The 20,391-nt window shown below is 32.4% G+C and overlaps 1 protein-coding gene and 1 long non-coding RNA gene across 5 annotated transcripts in view; one reads left to right on the top strand and one right to left on the bottom strand.

Moving 5' to 3' along the window:
- Mef2 (myocyte enhancer factor 2) overlaps nucleotides 1–20,391 on the top strand; it is a 321,089-nt gene that overhangs the window by 105,682 nt on the left and 195,016 nt on the right. The gene's annotated exons all lie outside the window — the stretch shown is intronic.
- LOC147072471 (uncharacterized) lies at nucleotides 1,416–5,356 on the bottom strand. Its single transcript, XR_015070618.1, has 3 exons — nucleotides 4,200–5,356; nucleotides 3,644–4,138; nucleotides 1,416–2,993 (listed from the first exon to the last, which is right to left on the bottom strand). It is a non-coding gene; the product is annotated as an uncharacterized LOC147072471 (long non-coding RNA).

Here is a 20,391-nt window from a genome sequence, read left to right as displayed (position 1 = left end):
GGGAATGTATACATACATTGAAATGTTCTTTATTCATTAGGAAATATTATGTGGTGTGGTAATTAATACATTTTTATTTAATATTCCCACTACTTAAATGTATGATACTATTTCCTAGGTATGTTTATTATCGTTTTAAACCGCCTTCTTTAGGGTTAGTTTTACTGTATTACAAATTCGATAATAAATGGCAGTGTGCAAATAAGGTTTCCGTCTCGTGGTAGAGATTATGAAAGTATGTATTCAATGCGATCCTTCGAACGCCATCAGACAATATACCGGAACTTCCTTCGTATAAGAAATGTGACAATAAATACAATATAGGTATGAATTGAATAAATTAACATCTACTTGAATGAATTCTATTTTACAAAATAATTATGTTTACAGCTATATTTTATAATATATAATTTATATTATCATTTTGTAATAAGTAAATATACATACTGTCAAGAAATGGACTAATATTGAATAATATGGTGCATTTGGGCACGTGATTTTGATCTAGTGTCTAAATCTAATCCAACTATAAACTAATATAACTAATAGGTATACACCAGCCATACCGTAGGGCAGCGATTTCCAAACTGGGATGCGCGGAGTGTTGCAAAGGGAGGCGTGAAAAGTTTAACACAATTTGCAGTTTGCAAATGCTTAGTTTATAAAACGGCCGCTAGTTATAAACTACATAAAAAAGTCCTATAAAAGGTTGTTTGCAAACCTGTCAGAAAATATGGAGACTAATTTTATAATACCTCACGTCTATAGGTACTATTGTGAAGCGCGCTGGCTATTTAGTGAAAAAATGAAATAGAAGGGTCAAATCGTAATGTTAAAATTTGAGGCAAATTTGTTTAGGAACGATAATTTTGTTGTTAAACTTGTCTATTTGGTTGAAATAAAAAAAAAATAGCGAATAAATCAATGCAAGGACCACTAATGCATTCACTAATTTAAAAAAAGACATTAATAAAAAGCATTCATAAAAATGGAGCTTTGGAAATCAAAATTACAAAAAAAATAATTTCGCCATGTTTCCAATTTTAAATGATTTCTGCGCCAGTAGGTATATTAAAGCAAACAAAAGTCTATTTACTGAGTTCTTGGCTAGTTTGCTAATGCACTTTTTACATTATTTTATTAATATCTAGTAAAAGAAAGTGACCTGCGCGCTACTTTGTTTTAATGCTATTAAATATGTGCTTGTGTGTTGCAATTTGATGTGATACCTATATGATGATTGATATATATATATAAGTGATAACTCCCGTGTATAATTTAGGAAACACTACATTAGAGCACCACACTGCCCTTAACCTCAGCGATAGGTAGGTGGGCCCGCCAAAGATCCTCTTGGGGGCCCGCTTCATGATGTGGGGCCCATGATAGAATCCATTTTTCAATGAACGATGATAAATTTGGATTGACTAGTATTGAAATTGATTGTGCTAATAAACAAGCATATTCATTGAATGAAAAACAAATTAATTTAAAAATGAAGTAGTAAATCCTTGTTTATTTTTATATTTTTTTTTCATTTTTGTATAAGTATATTGTTGACTATTTAAAAAGATGTCCGTATTATTTAATGAAATAAAGAGGGGGGGGGGGGAGGCGCCAAGATTAGATTTTTTTTTAAGGAAGGCGTAGTAACATAAAGTTTGGAAACCACTGCCATAGGGCCCGTATGCTGTTGCATGGATTATTGATTAGCCGGTCCCCCTGTGAATTGTTTTTTGTATTTTTCTTTTTTAATGATATTGCCATATTATTATGTTAATAGAATAGGGCCAGAAATATATAAAGTGTCCTTTAAAATTGTGCGCGATGTATTGAATAGCGGCGTTTTCCGTGAAAATGTCAGAGATAAATTAATAAACGGAGCGTCCCTAATCAAATATTCGCGTATCCAATAATGCGATGGGAGCTGCGCACATCCGTTGCCATGGCAACGTAAACAAAGTCACGGGCTGTCTATAATCCAGCTTTTTCAATCGATACCTACAGATAACCAACCATGACGAGAGGTGAAGTCAGATTTGAAATCTGGACTGACATGTATTATTTTCTCAAACCCATACTAGCGTAACTGCAATATGAAATGATATTATGTTGAACCTATGTCTGCTCTTGATTTAAATTTGAACACATTTTGATATCAAGGTATTTTTCACAAATTTGTATCTTGATAGTGTTATCAAGGTTCATTGCATTTAAATATTAACTTCTGTCATATATTATGCGTTATTGTGATTGTATCAATCATTTGTAAATTTTTAATACTATTGTCGAAAATTCTATTATAATTTTAATTTATACGCTTTGTACTATTCCACTTTAATATTTTTGAATTTTGTACTTAATGAAGTGTTTATTAATAAATAAATCTATATCACATAACCATGAGGTTTAATAGCTTTTGCACTAAACAAAACATAGTAAGAGAGGCGGAGAATGAGAGAAAGTGATATAAGTAAAGTCAATAATGCGAACCGTAATTTTATTATAATCGCGTTTAGTCTACCTAATTACTGCGAACTAGAAGAAATCGCATCTATAATAATAGTCATGGTTAAATCGTTCAACTAGTTTTATTGTGAAAATTTCCATTGAACACTACTAAAAAAATGATGAAGAACTGTGCTGCTCTTTGGTCGGAAACTCGGTCCGTGGGACGTGAACTGTTGGTGTAAATAAGTATGAAAATCCTTCCAATATAATATTTACTTCTTTTTCTCTTATGTAATATTAGAGAATTTGTGTTAATAATGTACTGGATACGAGTGTAAATGCTTACTCGGAAATTCACAAAGCCATCTCTCCCGGAAACATCATAATATTTTAGGTACTTTAGGTACGTACTTACTATGTTTTTTATGACGTCTTGTTGAACCAATTTGGGAGTACCTTTATTGCGATAGTACCTAATACTTGGAATATAATATATTATATAAAGGAGTAATTTAATATTAAATTACATTATAGGTAGGTACCTATCGGAAGTGAGATGGTATAAGAACAGGCAGGGTAGGTTGGTTTGACTCCAATAATAAGAAGAGTGTTGCGTGAATTAAATGAACCCTGGTTTTATTACCTCCTTCCAAATAAATATTAATTTAATTATTACAGGTAAGTTTACAGATTTATAATTTAGCTGAGTGAAAGCACGTGTATGCGTTATGAGAAATTGCGAAGTCGATCGGGCGGAGCGGAACTATAACCTTACGGTTAAATCTTTGATAACTGACTGACATATTGATTTCATGTAATTGAGTGTTTTATACAGATTCGATACAATAGAAAATGCTGCTATCACTATTTGGATATTTTGATAATCATGCATATTAGGTTTATTTTGTATGGCTTGTTTGTAAATTATAAATAATTGATTTTAATTTTAGACAATTAAGCACTTTTTAATTATTAGGCACGATTGATTTTTATATAAACAATTTTGTGCATATCATGATGTTTTGTAAATTATAAATAATTGATTAATATAATTATTTTGCTAAATTAGCTTTCTGTTAAAAATTGATTTATTCACATAAATCGCTTGTTCTGCTATTTCAACAGTGTTATGTTGCAAGATACATTGTAATTATAAATTAAGTCATGCAGATGGTAGGGTATTGACCCCTACAGGTATTACTTTAAATACGGGTATCAGCATACGAAAAAAATACCACACCCGGGGGTACTCGAACCTGCATCCATTGGATTTCGCGCCAATGTTCTTTACCAATTGAGCCACATACGCCCTATATAATTACGATGAAATTAACTAGTAGGTATTATATAAATTGCGTTAAATATAAGTTGCGATCCTAATACGATCATATGGGCTTCAACAGTGTTAGTTTGTATTAATAGATTTTGTTTAGACGAGAAATTGATGTCAGCCACTTGTCAGTCACTCAACCTATTAGGTCCGTACTCTGACTGATACACAAATTGAAAAACAATATGTGTACTTACCAGACCCAGGATCCGAACCTGGGATCCACGGCGTTATACGTCAATTGTTAGCCCGCCATCATCGTGGGTGTCTAAACATCTAAAAATATTGTTGTACCTTTTATGTTAATTAATACATTTTGTTTCCTCTTTCAATACCGAATATACCAATCGATATGATCTGTTTTTTTTAAATAGTTATTTTGGTATTGAAAAATACTGGGATACCGGTTTTGAAATACCGGTTATTACAATCCCTAATCTTTATGGTGCAGTTGCCCTAACCGAAAGTGGGCAATGTACAATTTTTGTTTGTAAGAACATCCCGAAGAGTGCAGTGAACAAAATCAAATCTCATTGGTATGTATTTAGCAACTGACAGATTTCAGCATCTGTATTAAATTTAAACAAACAAGAAGATGTGGCGGATGGTGGAGGGAAATGCAAATTATGATGAGGTATTTTTATGTTATTTTGTATTTTTGATGCAAATAAATGAGATTCATAACCGTACCTACTTTTCTTTTTAAATATCAAACGTCAAAATATACTCAATCTGAAAAGAAAATATATAGAAATGAAAAAATGTGCTGTAATAAAAAAAAAATTGAGGACAGAAAGAAGCGAACGGAAGAAAAGGATGTTAAGAGATATTAATCTTAAAAGTTGAGATAAAGCTTTTCAGGAAAACCTGAAAAAACACCTGTCCCACTAGTGCCACAATTAATATACTCGTAACAGATGGTATTAAGTTTATAAAGAGAAAAACTGTCTTTTTGCTTTCATTTACGGAAATTTTAGGGGTTGAATTCATGTTAGAATAGGGGTCCCGGGCATTTTTTAGTATTATCCAATGATCTATTTGTATTAAATAATATTATTACCCACATTCAAAAGAACCTTTTCTCAAACTCAACATTTAATTATTAAATACTTAAAAGCAATGACATGACAATATTATGTCATTGCTTAAAAGCCACACATTGCGTAATAGAATAGCACGAGTAGTTACATACTAAGCATTTTATTGAAAAAATCTCCACTTTTTTTCTATAAAAATATCTGTTTAATCATTGATTTTAGGTATTTTTGAGGTCAGTGTAACTCGGGTGCAGCGTTGCTAGTTCACGTTTTTCTTGCCAGATCTAGTATTTTTGAATATACATCTTGCTTATCTAGCTTTAAAAATACGCATCTGGCATACGGAGTATCTAGCCTTTTTTCGTCACCACAAACAGCTTTAAAATTCTCACAAAAAAGTTATAGTACACTATATTTACCATATTTGCTTCAACATTCTTGCTCACCATTCTGGTCTAATTTATGAATAAAATAAATGTAACATACGATATTTGAGCGATGTCCAAATATTTAATTAAATGGATCATTTCTTAGTTACGAAACTATGAATTCTTTTTCAATATTTTTGCTCGAAAACAATGCCCATTATTATGACTTATTTTTGAAATGGTAGTTTCTAGATTTTGCATTTTTTTCTGCCTATTGCTTATTTTCTCCCCCTATCGGACATATTTTTGTAAATGATAATTTTATTGTCAACACTGCTCGGGTGCTGTATTCGGGGTCAAACTGATGTTTTGTACTTTGTTAAAAAATATATATTCATAAAGGTAGGTTTTCGCAAAAAACATTTTTGTAGCTTCCTCGTGTGCATTTTTTAACTCTGAAAAACGTGAAAGACAATAATATATTACATATAATCAAGGTTTCGTTCTAAAATTCCATGGTTCGAGCTGGAATGTTGCTATAATGAAAACTAAACTTTATGAACGCATTTTTAGTACATAATATACATTCTTTTTGAGTCTACATTATCCACACGATTGGCATGTTTACCCGATTGGGGTAATTTATTTATATAGGTACCTCGACCGCTGCGCTACTAGTATAAGCATATATGGGTTCTTTATTAATAATTGATGCCTCTTTTATGGAAGTTTAAGTAAATATAGTTATTAGAACTATGTATTAATGTGTAGTTATATACAATATGTGTATAGAATAATATAACCATAGTAGTATTAGACAAAGTTGCATATAATCCGACAACCAAAATCAAATAAATAAGGTAGTATAAATACTTAGGTATATTATTATTCCGTGTAGTGTTTGGGTTAGTTTCAATATGTACGTGGCATATCTTGTCTATTGGAATATATCATAATATGTATGCATAGTGTAGTAAGAGAGAGTAGATGAATTGACCTCTTGGGGGCCCCGGGACAGGACGGGGGTCGCCAGATGATAACCCTGAGGTGCGGTTGAAATCCGTTTTACTGATTGTGGGCTAAGCTGCTAAGCTGCTCGATTCTCGGTTTCGACATACAGCATATTAATTAAAACTTTCAGATACATTGCTCGTGTATTAATTGTTTAAGTGGCTACTTCAGTAAAACACAGAAAACATGGCTTCGGAACACTTTTTGTATAGAAAACGTCCAATGAACACGACAAAATTAGAATCTTCAGAATAATAGATATTATATTTCTTGAAAAAGAAATATAAAAAAAACCTCTGCTTATATAGGTACCTACAACCGAAAAGAAAATTATCACAACCAATAAATACTAGTTATTCCAGCATGAAAATGACGATTAAAAATTATTATTTTAAACATCATCATGATTCTAATGGATTTAAGTTTTGTACTATTCCATTTAAGTAGTTTTTTGCGACCCGGGTTTCACCTTTCGGCATCTTCGGGTGCTGTGTACACTCACCAAAAGGCAAACATACACTGACAACTAACACTATTAACTCTAACTTATGTAATAAATCAATACAATAAAGTAGGTAAAAGATTATCACCTACCTACATATTACGTCAAGGATCCAATAAAAAAATATAATATAACAAACAAATTATGAATACATAGTTGAAGTGTTTGTAAAGAAACCCGGGTCGCAAAAAAACGACTCAAATGGAATAGTAAAAAACTTAAATCCATTAGAATTTAAATTCAAATTCCATCAAGTACCTTCGGTCGATAGTATTAATATCATCATGATTGCTAAATTCTCACATGTATGTATTTCCGTCGGTAGTATTAAAGGTTATTTCGCGACTAATGGACATCCTTAATAATAGTGACTAAACCGTATTTCATAAAACATGAGATAGGTTTTTCGCGTCAAGTTACAAAATTTATTTTTTTGTACACTAGGACTGGAACATAAAGAACTTCTGTAGCTTCTGTCGATACGGTTTCAAGAACAGAATACAAACACGTCTTTATGTTCTTTTATCTCTTTTTATATATTATATTATTCTCATGCTATCGAACACAATATTTGTAGATACCTATTTAAATAAATATCTGTACTATGTTCAAAACTGTATAGATAATAATATATGCTCTCCATATGGCAAACATTTCGAGCTCACATAGATTAAAACACTATAATGTAGGTGCTATGCACTGTTCTGTGTCTAGTTGAAATCGTCTAAGGCAGAGCTTCAAAACTTCAAACTGCCGCAAAATAAACCAATTTCAAGATGGTTAAGTAAAACTGAAGCACCTACTAAATGCCGCGTGATTTGTTTTATTACGTCGCATTCTAATTATTTTCTTTTAGTATTTACATCTCTAGGTAGTATTGACAGATGATAGCGTTTAAAATTTTATCACCGAAATCACAAAAATTATTTCAAGTAGCTCTTTCAAGCATCGACTCAAATAATTTTGTTCTCCTTAACAAGCGCTGGTATGTAGGTACCTTATTGAGTAATTGATATCCGAAAATTAATTTTACTTTGTACTTAATTATTTTTAATGATTGGCCAATAAAATAAGAACTGATAATTAGGATGAGTATTCACCATAGCACTCTGTTAGTTGTAATGGAAGGTTAAGTTTTCATACTTTCCTATTGTTTGTTTCAAGTGAAATACGCAACATAATATGTTTGAAAGGTGATACGTATCTAGGTACCTATTTACCTAGGTAAGAGGTCTTCAGTGTGCTATATATATATTTTTTAATAATGTGAATAGAGTAACTGCGATGCGAAAAATGTTAGGAATCACTGGTCCAAAGTGAGACATTATGTTACTAACTTATACTAATTTGGTTTAAAAAAAGGTTTTTAAACTCTTTATAATAGAGTCGTACCTTGTACCTATTGCGAAAGAGTTTCCAACTAAACACTCACCTGCAAAATCAATTACGACGAGAAAAATACTAATTTATTTACAATGTTATCAATATTTCGAACTCTTTCGAACATAGAAACACCTTTTAAAAAGTTAAATAAAATTACTTGACTTGAGACGTCAACTACTACATTCGTATGATACGTTTCGTATGATAATTTCGTATTCGTATGATAATTTTATATCATTACTGACTAGAATGTTGGTTATTTTATTTCAATCAACTATACCTCTTCTTGGTCGTTCCTTCATGGCTGAGGATCGTGATTCGTGACTACCTTGGAATTTTGTCATCTTTTGAGTGACCAAGACTTTCCACCCCTCTCGATCCTCTGATTCTTTCATTGCAGAGTGAGGGCTGCCCCCAGTCAGCTCCTTCACGCGGTCGGTCACTGTTCCTCTGCTTCGCCTTCCCTGGAGGCTAGCCCAAACCACCAGAACAGAACCACTATAAATAACTCAATAAGGAGTTGAATAAAACAAATAGTTTATTAAATTATTAACAAGTATAAGTATCTTATAAGTAAGATTCGGAGAGATCTTGACGTCGGCTAGAGATTAAGGTAATTGATATTTTAATTTAAACTACAAAAGCCGATTTCCAAAATCAACACAATCTGTTGCGCTCTAAGACGTATCTACATACTACTAGTTAATTCCGTCAGTAATTAGATACGACGCACACAACTCAATTGGTAAAGTACACTGGCGCGAATCCAGTATATGCGGGTTCGAGTCGTGCCGGGCGTCGTAATTTTTCTAATTATCTATAATAAATTTTTCATCTTGCGATGTTTGTTAGCTTTAATTACATGTTTATGCGCATCTATTCTATACACAAGACTGCTATCGGCCCCTATCGATAGTAATTTATCATATTTTTATCTTGAGGTTTTATAATTGTTACAATAAGTTAGCTGTCTAAACAGTCAAAACTCTCACTCTAAAATGTGTATAAACAGTCAAAACTGTCTATCTCACTCTAAAATTTATCACAGCCAAGGGAGGTGCTGTTAAAACATAGCACTAATTGTAACAATTACAACTAACTTATTGTGAAAATTATAATACCTCGATACAAAAATATGAAAAAACCCTCGATAGCCGCCGATAGCGACCGATGGCAGTCTTGTGTTACTGTACTGTTATCGTGGTAGTTACATGATAGGTATAGAAGATATTATTAATGTAATTTATTCCATATCCAAGTCAATTAATTTACTTTCGATTGTTCTATTAAATGAATTATCAACGACGTTTTCAATTAAGGCCATAGCCGTTCAGATGAAAATGTCAAAGTGTGCCAAAAGTCTTTCCGTTCAGAGTCGGCGTATGATAATAACTATTACTCTTTTGTTTTGATACCTGTCTGCTTTAACATGCTCTTTCCACTAGTGTCTACAAGCCAGTGGGAAGGATGCCAAATGGAGCAGAAAGATTTTTTTTTATTGACGAATGAGTCTGACGCTTGTTCGCAGAATTAAGCGTGAAATGTCTTCAAACACAACACAACTAAATTATTTTATATTAGTAATATAAATCATTGAGATCTTATAGAATGAAACTACTTACTAAAACATATTTATAGAATGATAAGAATATAACTAAATTTACCACTGTGTTACATTATTACTGGTTAATATTACATTGGTTCTGTAACTTGTTGTTAATCTTGGACGTTTGTTAGAGGCATAGTTAAAATCAGTATACAGTACCAGTATTTAATTGCATCAAACAATTCCAATACACATGTGAATCGCCTATGATGCCACGACATACTGATTTACATAATATACCATGTCCCTTTTTGAATGAAAAAAGTAATTAGCCCAAAGGTGTTGAATCATCTTCCAGATGGGAGCCTTCTGTGATTTCTCTATAAAAAATACTAAACCAAGATCCAGTTTCACGTAAAATGCTTTCATAGTTTTAGGCTCGATCTATATACATGAAGGTTTTCTTCAACATCTTTGTAATTAGCCATATTTTGCTTAACCGATTGCATCCAAGTCCTGAATGTATAATATTATCTAACATGTGAATTTGATCCAGTAGTTTGATCGAAGCCGCAACGCATGGATCTCGTATCATAGACTCCACATGCTTAAGTTAGAGTAGTTACTTACAACAAGTGATTCCTAAACTTTTTAAATTGGCGTAACACCTTAAGTATTTTATAAATCTCAGGAACCTCTACCTGGCTATTTCTACATATTATAGTCCAGAGAGGTAAACTACATAGGAAACATTTGAAGCAGTAAGTAATAACAAATCAAGGCAACGTGCCGCTCTTAAACAGACTGCCCCTTAATATTTTAAATCTCAAAATGTTATATAAATTCGTTAACTACTATAATTTATTATTTCTGCGTGGCCATCTTATATAGACGCATGTAAAGGAAATCTTAAAAAAATGCACATTCAAAGTATGTTAGCGACGCAGGTGAAAAAAAATGTAATCCCCACGGAAACTACTCTTAAAATGGTACTATTCGCGTACATTCATTAATTTGCGGCTTCTTTCAGTTGCCCCTAAAGAACGAATGACCTGTCTGCCCTGTCGATGTTTGCCCTAAAATCATTTCAAAAATCTCCCGAAACCAACACTTCGAACCCTATTTGGGAATCACTGTCATATACTGTAAATCGATATCGGATAGCTTTCGCAGACTCGGGTCCATATGTTTCGAAATATTTACATCAGTACATTCTGTACGTGCTATCAATAAAATTGATAGATGTCACTCATTAATATTATTAAAATTTATTGCTAAAGATCTACCATCGTAAGTTGGCAGCCGGTCGAATTTGAAACTAAAATTGTCTATCGAGTATAAATTTGTTACAAATGCCATTTAATTTTACAACATGTTTCTCGAATTATGGATTGCATAATATTTGTACAGAAATCTACTTCCAATAAAAAAATATAAATTACCATTTTTTTGTTAGTTATGGTAATATTCTCAATGTCATACTAGCGCCCTCGCTGAAATGCCAATTTATGATGGTAGATCTATACCAGGGGTGGGCAAACTTTTTGGATGGAGGGCCAAATTCAAGAATTCAAAATGAGCGGCGGGCCGCAAGTAAAAGACTATTTTTAGATATATACTATTTATTATCACGAAAAATAAACATTTCAAAAAAAATAATGAGAAGAATGAAACTGTTGTAGATTTTTTTTAAATTCAGTTGTTAATTTTGTAGTTAATATTCTCAAAACTGCTTGTAAATGGGCATCGAAGATATCGTAACAGATCGTAAAGAATTTTTATTGATGTTCATGATCGAAAATGTTTGCTCACATATATAGGTTGACCCAAAAATAACGAACATTTTTCTTGCATAATCTTTAAGTTGGTCGAATTTGTCTGAATTAAGGGCATTGTAAAATTTGGAGATTTCTTCACGACGATGCAATTCTCTTAAATCAGTGTCACACTGCAGATCAATAATCTGGATCGCGTACTATTGCTAAAGTTGTCTCAATTTTTCGGAAGTCACCAAATCTTTGTGAAAAATCGTCATTCAGAGCTTTAATAATTTTACCATATTCTTCAAATTTATATTCTGATATATTCAGCAACTTCAAAGTTGGAAAGTGGTCGATATTGTGGTGGTTATGCGATATTTGTCGAAGGAATAACTTGAGTTTTAATTGAAATCCATTGAAACTTTTTACTTGCAACGCGGAGTTAAAAGTATTTAAATGTGTCAATATTTTTTAAAAAATATATAAAAAAAGTTATTCGTAATCAAAAGTACAATTAATGATGGCGGGCCACAAAAAAATACCCGGCGGGCCACATGCGGCCCGCGGGCCGCAGTTTGCCCACCCCTGATCTATACAATGTGATATAATGAATAATAACATATTAAAATAATTATTCGTCTTCCTTTGGTCATGGGTGTAGTTAGGTATATCAAATAATATCACGATTTTTTTTATCTGCATATTATTATTGTATTGTAACAAGTATATAAGTAGTAACTACATTTAATATTAAAAAAACACCGATTTTGTAACAATGTTATACTAGCATTTTAGACATTGATAAAAGAAAAATATTTTTTTTTAAATTAATATTATCATTGAAATTAATGAGTATGTTTTATTAAAATACCCTGACGGCTAAAATTATTAAACATGGAACATGCTTTGCCTACTGATTCTCTGAATGCTGGTTGTCCAAATTCGAAAGAAAAAATATTTGTCGAAGTAACCGAGTCTAAAGGATTCAAACAATTTTACTTAATTTAATATGACATTGGATTTAAATATCATTGTTTTAATATCAATATTAAAATTGTAACTAGATGGTAGGTTAGTGTATTATTAAATTTGTTCAATATGATTCGACTTTCAAAGTGTCTTTATAAAGTAGTTGTACAAGTTACAACACGTGTGCTTCTTATAATATATTGTCGGGTAATCCCCCTTCACTTTCAGACGGTTCTGCATACCCTTCGACGCTCATATCTCACCGGCAACTGCATCCGTTTCCGGTAAAATCTCACCTCTCGCGAGATTATTCAATTTAGACGGTAATACCCCCCTGCTCAACAGTTGGCACACCCGCCACTGCCGTAGAACAGACAAGGGGACATTAGATAAGATATTTTACATGTGGTATTATGTTGTTAGATTCGCGAGGGGCGCCGAAATACTATGTGGGGATGATTTCAAAGAGATTTAGTTTAAACCGTACTTGAATTCGTTAATTAATTGGTAAGTCTAGTCCCTATTACGACAAGTAAATTCAGATATACTTCCGAATATTATGAAAAATTATTAAGTATGTGATATTTGATTTAACATTCGAAGAAAACCGATTAGGTATATAAGATTATTGAGAATTTATACGAAAACATTGAAAAACACCTCTAGGAAATGGAAGCTCAATTAATATATGAAATAAACGCTGAATAAATGTTTAAATTAGTTGTAAGTCATTTCGCATTCTAAATTATTTTGTAGCTAATTTGACACTATTATCGCCTGACTTCTGTAATAAACCGTAAGCATTTCAACATACTTTTATAATCACTCAATGACTCAATTCCATAAATTGTTAAATGCATATTGCCAATATAAACCCTGATACCTACTTGGATTTTTTTTGTAAATTTAAGGTTTTGCAATATTAATAATCTATTACATATATCTGTATAAATATATAATGTATATATTATATACATACATATGTTTAGAATACATATATTGTAGATATTATGTTTGACATATTGTACCAGAACTAAAGTACATATTCACCCTACTACAAATGTAATAAAGATAGCTAATAGCTGGCTCTGTGGGTCTATTCTATACGTACCGACCGCCAAAGTGATAAAGTGATAAATATTATCAAACTTAGGGTAGGTTTGTATCAAAGTATTAGCACTTATTGTAACAATTACAATACGTTGATTGTAATTGTTGCAATAAGTGCTATATTTTAACAGCAGCAAGAGAGGTGCTGTTAAAATATAGCATTTATTGCAACAATACAACCAACTTATTGTAATTGTTACAATAAGTGCTAATAATTTGATACAAACCTACCCTAAGCTTGATAATATTTATCACTTTATCACTTTAGCGGTCGATAAGTATAGAATAGACCCACTGAAAGGACATTCCGCGTTAATTATTGTACATATATAATCAACCAAAATTCCGAACTATCATTCTGTAGATTATTTTAAATCTCGTATGACATACCGACTTATAGTAACAAAACATTCAAAGACCCAAACATTACCAGAGTTGAGGGTTATAAACAAGATTCTCTAGCCACCATTTTATTATGCGCGAACCTAAAGAATATTAATTTTGCAGTAGTTACTAATTCAACTGCACTAAAACGTTCAGTACCTACCTAGTTACACTCAGGTGTTGTAATAGGCAACGTTCATGAGCCTCGTCATAAACATATAATATATTTTATGAAAATAAATAATAAACCTCACAATAAATTATTCCTCCCTAACCTCTCTTCCTGGTCGTTCCTTCATGGCTGAGGATCGTGAGTCCGTGACTACCTTGAAATTTCGTCATCTTCTGAGCGAACAAGTCTTTCCATCCCTCATGACAGAGTAAAGACTACCCCCAGTAAGCTCCTTCACATGGTGGATGATTGTGAACGCCCACGCTCGTCCTCTGCTAATAAGTGATACCTAGGTAACGAACGACAGCATATACAGGGTTTTAAAACTAGTTAATTTTAATAATGATTTGAATAGATGTGTCGCTACATTTCAAAACCAGCCAAATCCACCTTTATTTTTGACTTTTTTGTGATTTGCGGAAGAACTAATGCTTTCTAACATTTCTACATTATCAAAACCATCCAAATCCGTCTGTATAATAAATAAATGGAAGCCAAAGATGAACAGTTTTTTCAAACTCACCCATGTCCACTGAAGTCATTTTATCACACTCAACCATGTCCATTCAGGCCAATCAGTGATGGCGATTACAACAACATGGCCATCGGTAGTTTACAAACCATTGAGTGAGTGAGTGTCAATAGTGTCTTTTTTGACATTTTTTAATAGAAATAATTAATAAAAATAATGTTTCAAATATCAGAAGTGACCCCCGCTAAGGCGAGAAAACGAATAATTAAGGCAGAATCGACAAAACGCGCCAAAGATAGGGAAAATCGGAAAGTTTTATTCTGTCTAACCTGCATCCTAAAAAGCGTCCGGTGTCAAGCAGGGTCGCATTTGACATTTTTAGTCATAAGTACTGAGAATATAAATTTGGTTTTATACAATTCTAATTTATGAGACTTATAGAACCCTTTGTACTTCTTTAAAAAACACACACATCGTACCTACTCTTTAATTAATTTAAAGATTTTAATAATAATTATTCGTGCATGTTTATTTAAGAGCGTACTTCAGTGAAACGGCAAATAATTTTCAACAGTAGGTGCGACGAAATTTCTCACTAGTCGCCAATCGGAGACGGACAGTCGAGGTGTCCGCACGTCGATTTGTTTTGTCATGGGGTCGGATGAAAATATTCTTAAATCGTGTAGAGATGACTAAAAAACTTTACGTGTATACTTAAAAAAGAAAACATGTCAGTGAATATACTATTATTATTAGTAATATAACAATAAACATAACATTAAATGGACGCATGTTGGATTTTTACAACGAATTATATTTCGTTCGGCGCTCGTCATTTACACAATCCGCGCATCGCCTAGCCACGATTTTTTAGACCATGCCTCAACTGAAGTATACCCTTAAATATAGTTTGCTGTTCTATGCATACGCCCAATGACATTAATATGGACGAAGCATCTAGAAAATAAAATGACACACACTTTGTGTCGGGTCTGCCGGATGGCGAAATTCATATTTTAATATCGGTATCCTACGCTCAAATGAACATTCTGCTTGCAAGCGGTCTGGCGACACCGCTGGGTCTGCCCATACAAAATTTCTGACTGTCAGGTTTCGACTCCACCGTTATTATTGTGTTACAAAATGCCAATGTGCCTAGTAAAAAATTGTAAAAAAATCTACTTAACACTCCAAGAAAGATGGGATATCACTTTTCATGTGTTAGTATTATTTATAAAATGCCATTTTAAGATATTGATGAATGTTTATTCAATGCAATAGAATGACAGAAACCATTGGACAGTCGCCTGTGATGCGCTGCGCTCACTTGCGTCTAATCTCCAAGAAGTCGTAAGTAACCGAGAATCTGTTTCTAACGCAATGAGTCATGACACTAATACGCCATTACAATAAAGGTTATATTACTATAAATTCTCGAAGCTTGTATCTCATAATGGAAATGGATACGTCATATGGTCACGTGACATCTACCTATACATCTGTGAATGACTTTCATGCACAATTTCTCGTGCGCGCCGGTATGAAGTGAGTTGTCCATTTAATATGTCATTGCATACGCCTCTTAAGTTAATAATATTATATAGAGAAAATTTTCTAAAAATAAATTTATGTTATCATCAACATTTATTTATAATTTCGCCCTTTTTCATTTCCTAAGTCCAGCCCAGAAGAATGACACAATCATAGCTAGTAAAATGGCTGCCACGTAAATATCAAAATAAGCCAAGTCCGCGTGGACTTGGCTTATTTTGTGACAAACTAAGCCATGTCCATATAAAAAATCCATTTTTTTGAAGAATCTATGAAAATTACATGAAAACTAATAATGTGGATCTTATTAATTTAAAACATTCTATAATCGCAATAATATAAACTTTCATCTTCATGACCGTGTACACGAAGAAACAAAAAAGCTGTTTTTCTCCTTTTCATCCATTATGGACATGGCTGAGTTTGAAATGTAGCGTCACAGATAATAATACTTAAAAATAGGCAGTGCTTTTTTCATCTCTACGAATATTTTAAACCACATTTGATAAGCTCACTCATCTCGATTTTCAGAATTGATAGGTTTAGATTTGTTTTAAGGGATTATTTACTTTTAAAATTTAATATTGGCAATGGGATTACTGAGCTTGTGAAAGCTTCCAAATATAATAATGTACTTTTCGCTGATGAAATTTACAGTTTGCCTGCGTGGGCTGATACCAAAAATTACCAAATCGAGATGACAGAGCTTTGCGAAAGTTTGACGTACTCGGACACATTTAATAGGACTTATTTGTTTGCAACATATTCAATAATTTATTGGAGATACGCTTATGATGTTTTAGCACCTAGAGATTTTTTGCGTTGTTTTTGGATGACAGGCTTTCAAAATTTTATTAAACATATCAATTGTGTTAATTGTGTACCCATTTACCTAAAGCTATACAGTATACCATGAAACAATAATTATGAACTGTAATAAAATATTTAAAATTAGACATTAATTAAAATTAGAAATTACATTGATTTGATTATAAGGGTTATCTATAATTGATGTTATACGATTTTTCGTAGCATGGATTTTGAACTCCCTTCCCCCGTTACTGAAAAATACATTCGTTGAAAATAATCGATTTCAGTATTACGTTCTCACTGAATATTTTATGATTAGACGAAAATGAGTATTTATATTTAGTATCAATGATTATATTAGTTGGTATTGTGATGTCACATTCTCTACAACCGCCGACTCCTTCATCACAACACCCCTTTAGGGCGTGACGTCATATATGGACAACACCTAACATATTATTGCTTTACGTTTCTACTCAACTTCTGATATTTTTGCGATATTTCTTATACCTATCACACATAAATTTAGATATTATGTGTACATATTAAGATCCATGGCATCGACTTTAAAGGTAGATCAAATGGTTATGTACGACTCATCGTGAGATAAAAATGAGTTAAAATACTTTCGGTTTGGAAAGTATTTTCGTCTATATTAATTTATTGCTTACAAACTAATTGTATTTCACAGTTTTTGTACTATCAGCGAGATGTATAAGAAAGCCATTAGGCCAAATCAATATCTAGTAAATAAGTTAACTGAACGCTTTAAAATGTCGTGGCTATTTTAAGAACAAAGCCACACTGCACCTCAGTAAATTGCACTGGAGATGCTATGCTGAAAGGTGACTGACTGCCTGAAAGTTTGTAGGTATGTAGTAGGTACACGCTAGACACACGTCAGAAGATTTTGCACCTGGTCTCTAAACTAGCAGAAATCAATACCTAACGTTTCACTCAAATTTCCGCGAAATAGAATGCGTACAACAATAGCTATTACTTATGTTCTGAATTGTGTTGTAGGTGTTTATATCCAAATCATAAATAAATATCAAATCGAATAGATCGTTGGATATAGGTATTGGGTATTGAATAGAAACACAGGTTACAACGTTTATTTTTATACAATTTTACACCATTTAAATATAATAATTTATGGATACGGAAAACATCTGACAAGTTGAAAGCAGAGCAAATCCGGTTTCTAAGTATAACGGCAGTCTATGGCAGAATGGGAAGTGATGAGTGCGACCGATGGATGTATGGCGCTCGTATCGGTTCGGTGTGCTAGTGATTTTCGGGATGCCTGCGCAGGACCTATTTATCCCATAACTTACCAAACTTCTTTCCAAATATTGGTTAGATCTTCCCGAATGTTTTTTATAATAGTTTCCATGCTAACTCTAAAAACTAGATAAAAAACATAGTTTTATCATTATTTTTAAAGAAGCGAAAAACATATGTACAAGTAGGTATGTCTAGAGTTGGGTATTTCCCGAGAAAATCTCAATCTCGAGATTCGGGATTTCCCGAAATGATGAAATTTTGAATTCTCGAGATATCGGGAAATTTAAAAAAAACCTGTAAAAAATCCTAAAATCAGTGTAAAAACAGACAAATTCCAAAAAAATATGATTTTTTTTTATTTATGTAAGAAGACAAACAAATAGAAGTCGGGAAAACTAAAATAATTCAAAACATTAATAACAATAAACAAAAATAGAATTTCAAAAAACACAGACTATCAATCGCTGCTTCTGACAATCGCGTACGTTTTTGAGACACAAAATTCCCTGACCTTGAAAAATTGCGCTCATTTTGAGTCGAAGTTGGCTTTAATTGTGTTAAATGCCCTGTAGTCTCTGTGAACGTTTTATGTTTTCTGTCTACTTTTTTCATATAGAAAAATCGTTTTTCAATTAATATTTGATAATAAAGAAATTCCGATTCCCGAGAAAAGATTCTCGAGATTCGGGATTTCCCGAAATGTTAAAAAATTCAATTCTCGAGATTCGGGATTAAAAATCTCGAAAATTCCTCGAGAATTCCCCAAACCCAACTCCAGGTATGTCGCAAAATATAAGAAATCATGCGACGAGGAGCAAAAATAATGAAACTGTACAAAATTAATGTAGTTTTTAGGTGTTATCTATGTTTATGTCTATCATTTTCTAAATTTTTTAAATAATTACGTGTGGAATTATGATGGCATTTGACATCAAAACGCTTAACTCTAGCTTCTCTTCGCGACAGTGCTCGGACCGTCCTTGATCAAATTGCAATCCCGGATGATTTTCTAGTAAATCAAATAAAATAAAAGCTATTAATATATTTTCATAATAATATGTAAGATATTCAAAGATGTAAAAAATAATATATATCTTTACCGCTTTCTTAGATCTCGAGCCCCAAAAATACACAAACAATATTTTATTTGACATGATAACTTCTGAAAGTTTGATAAACAAATCGAAGTTCAAAATAATATTTAGCTCTCAGAATGTCTCAGACATTTAAAATGATTATAATATTGTATATTCACTGTACGTTTGATTTTTTTACGAAAAGACTCAAAAACTGCGAGTTTGGCGATTCATGAAATCTTGAAAATAAAAAGTTCTTAAGCTGACTGAGAGAAATCTAAAATCATACTTAATTAATAGATAACGATCATGTCAAATTTACATAAAGCAATTTGCGGTATTTTAATCCAATTCACATCGACGGGTCTAATGCATTTATAATTAACATAGATAGTAGTACCTACTTAGATACTTGATTTAACTTTATAATATCTTTCTGCCACGAATTGCCCATACCCGGAAATTTATACGCATGCTTGTATCTGAAATAGATGGCCATATAGTATTACTGAATAAAATACTAATAAAATACGACGTTAAAACCATCAGAAGAAAATATATAGGTAAGTAAATTAAAAATACAATCATATTGTATAATTTATATAAAATTCTAGTAGGTGCTTGTATTTGTATCAGGCCGTACTTATTAAATAATAATGACAGCGTTTATTATTCGATATTTTATATAAATCAATGTTCTTATATAATTGGAACATTTCTGTCTGCAATACTCCACGAACAACGCGTATTGTTTGCTATCAATGCTATACGACCATCTCTATCCAATAAGACAGTTCACGATGAATAAAATTGTAATACGTAAAATTTACATGTGACCTAAATTGACAATAAAATTACCATTGCAGCGATTGTTAAAAGTATGACAACGGAAGGTATGTTTCACAAGGTTTTGATTTGCTGATTTTTTTTTCAAGATATAAATTTAACATCTAAGTGCGAGTATTGATCGACTTACTCACGTAAATTTGTAATTTAGTGAGTATTCCCTGCTTATAGAGTAATCCAATAGACCTGACCCCACTCACAATCCAGCGGTGTATGCGAGGTCGGTGATAATTAAAGTGGATGGCAGTCTTGCGTATTCCCGGCTCATGTCAATCAAAATGATTTGGGTTCCTCTCCAGCTAATCTGATGACGCCTCTTAATGACG

The sequence above is a fragment of the Rhyacophila brunnea genome, unplaced genomic scaffold, assembly GCF_057557595.1.
Source record: "Rhyacophila brunnea isolate RB1 unplaced genomic scaffold, BYU_Rbru_1.0 scaffold_2, whole genome shotgun sequence".
Classification (NCBI taxonomy): domain Eukaryota; kingdom Metazoa; phylum Arthropoda; class Insecta; order Trichoptera; family Rhyacophilidae; genus Rhyacophila; species Rhyacophila brunnea.
This window is presented reverse-complemented; position numbering and strand designations above follow the sequence as displayed.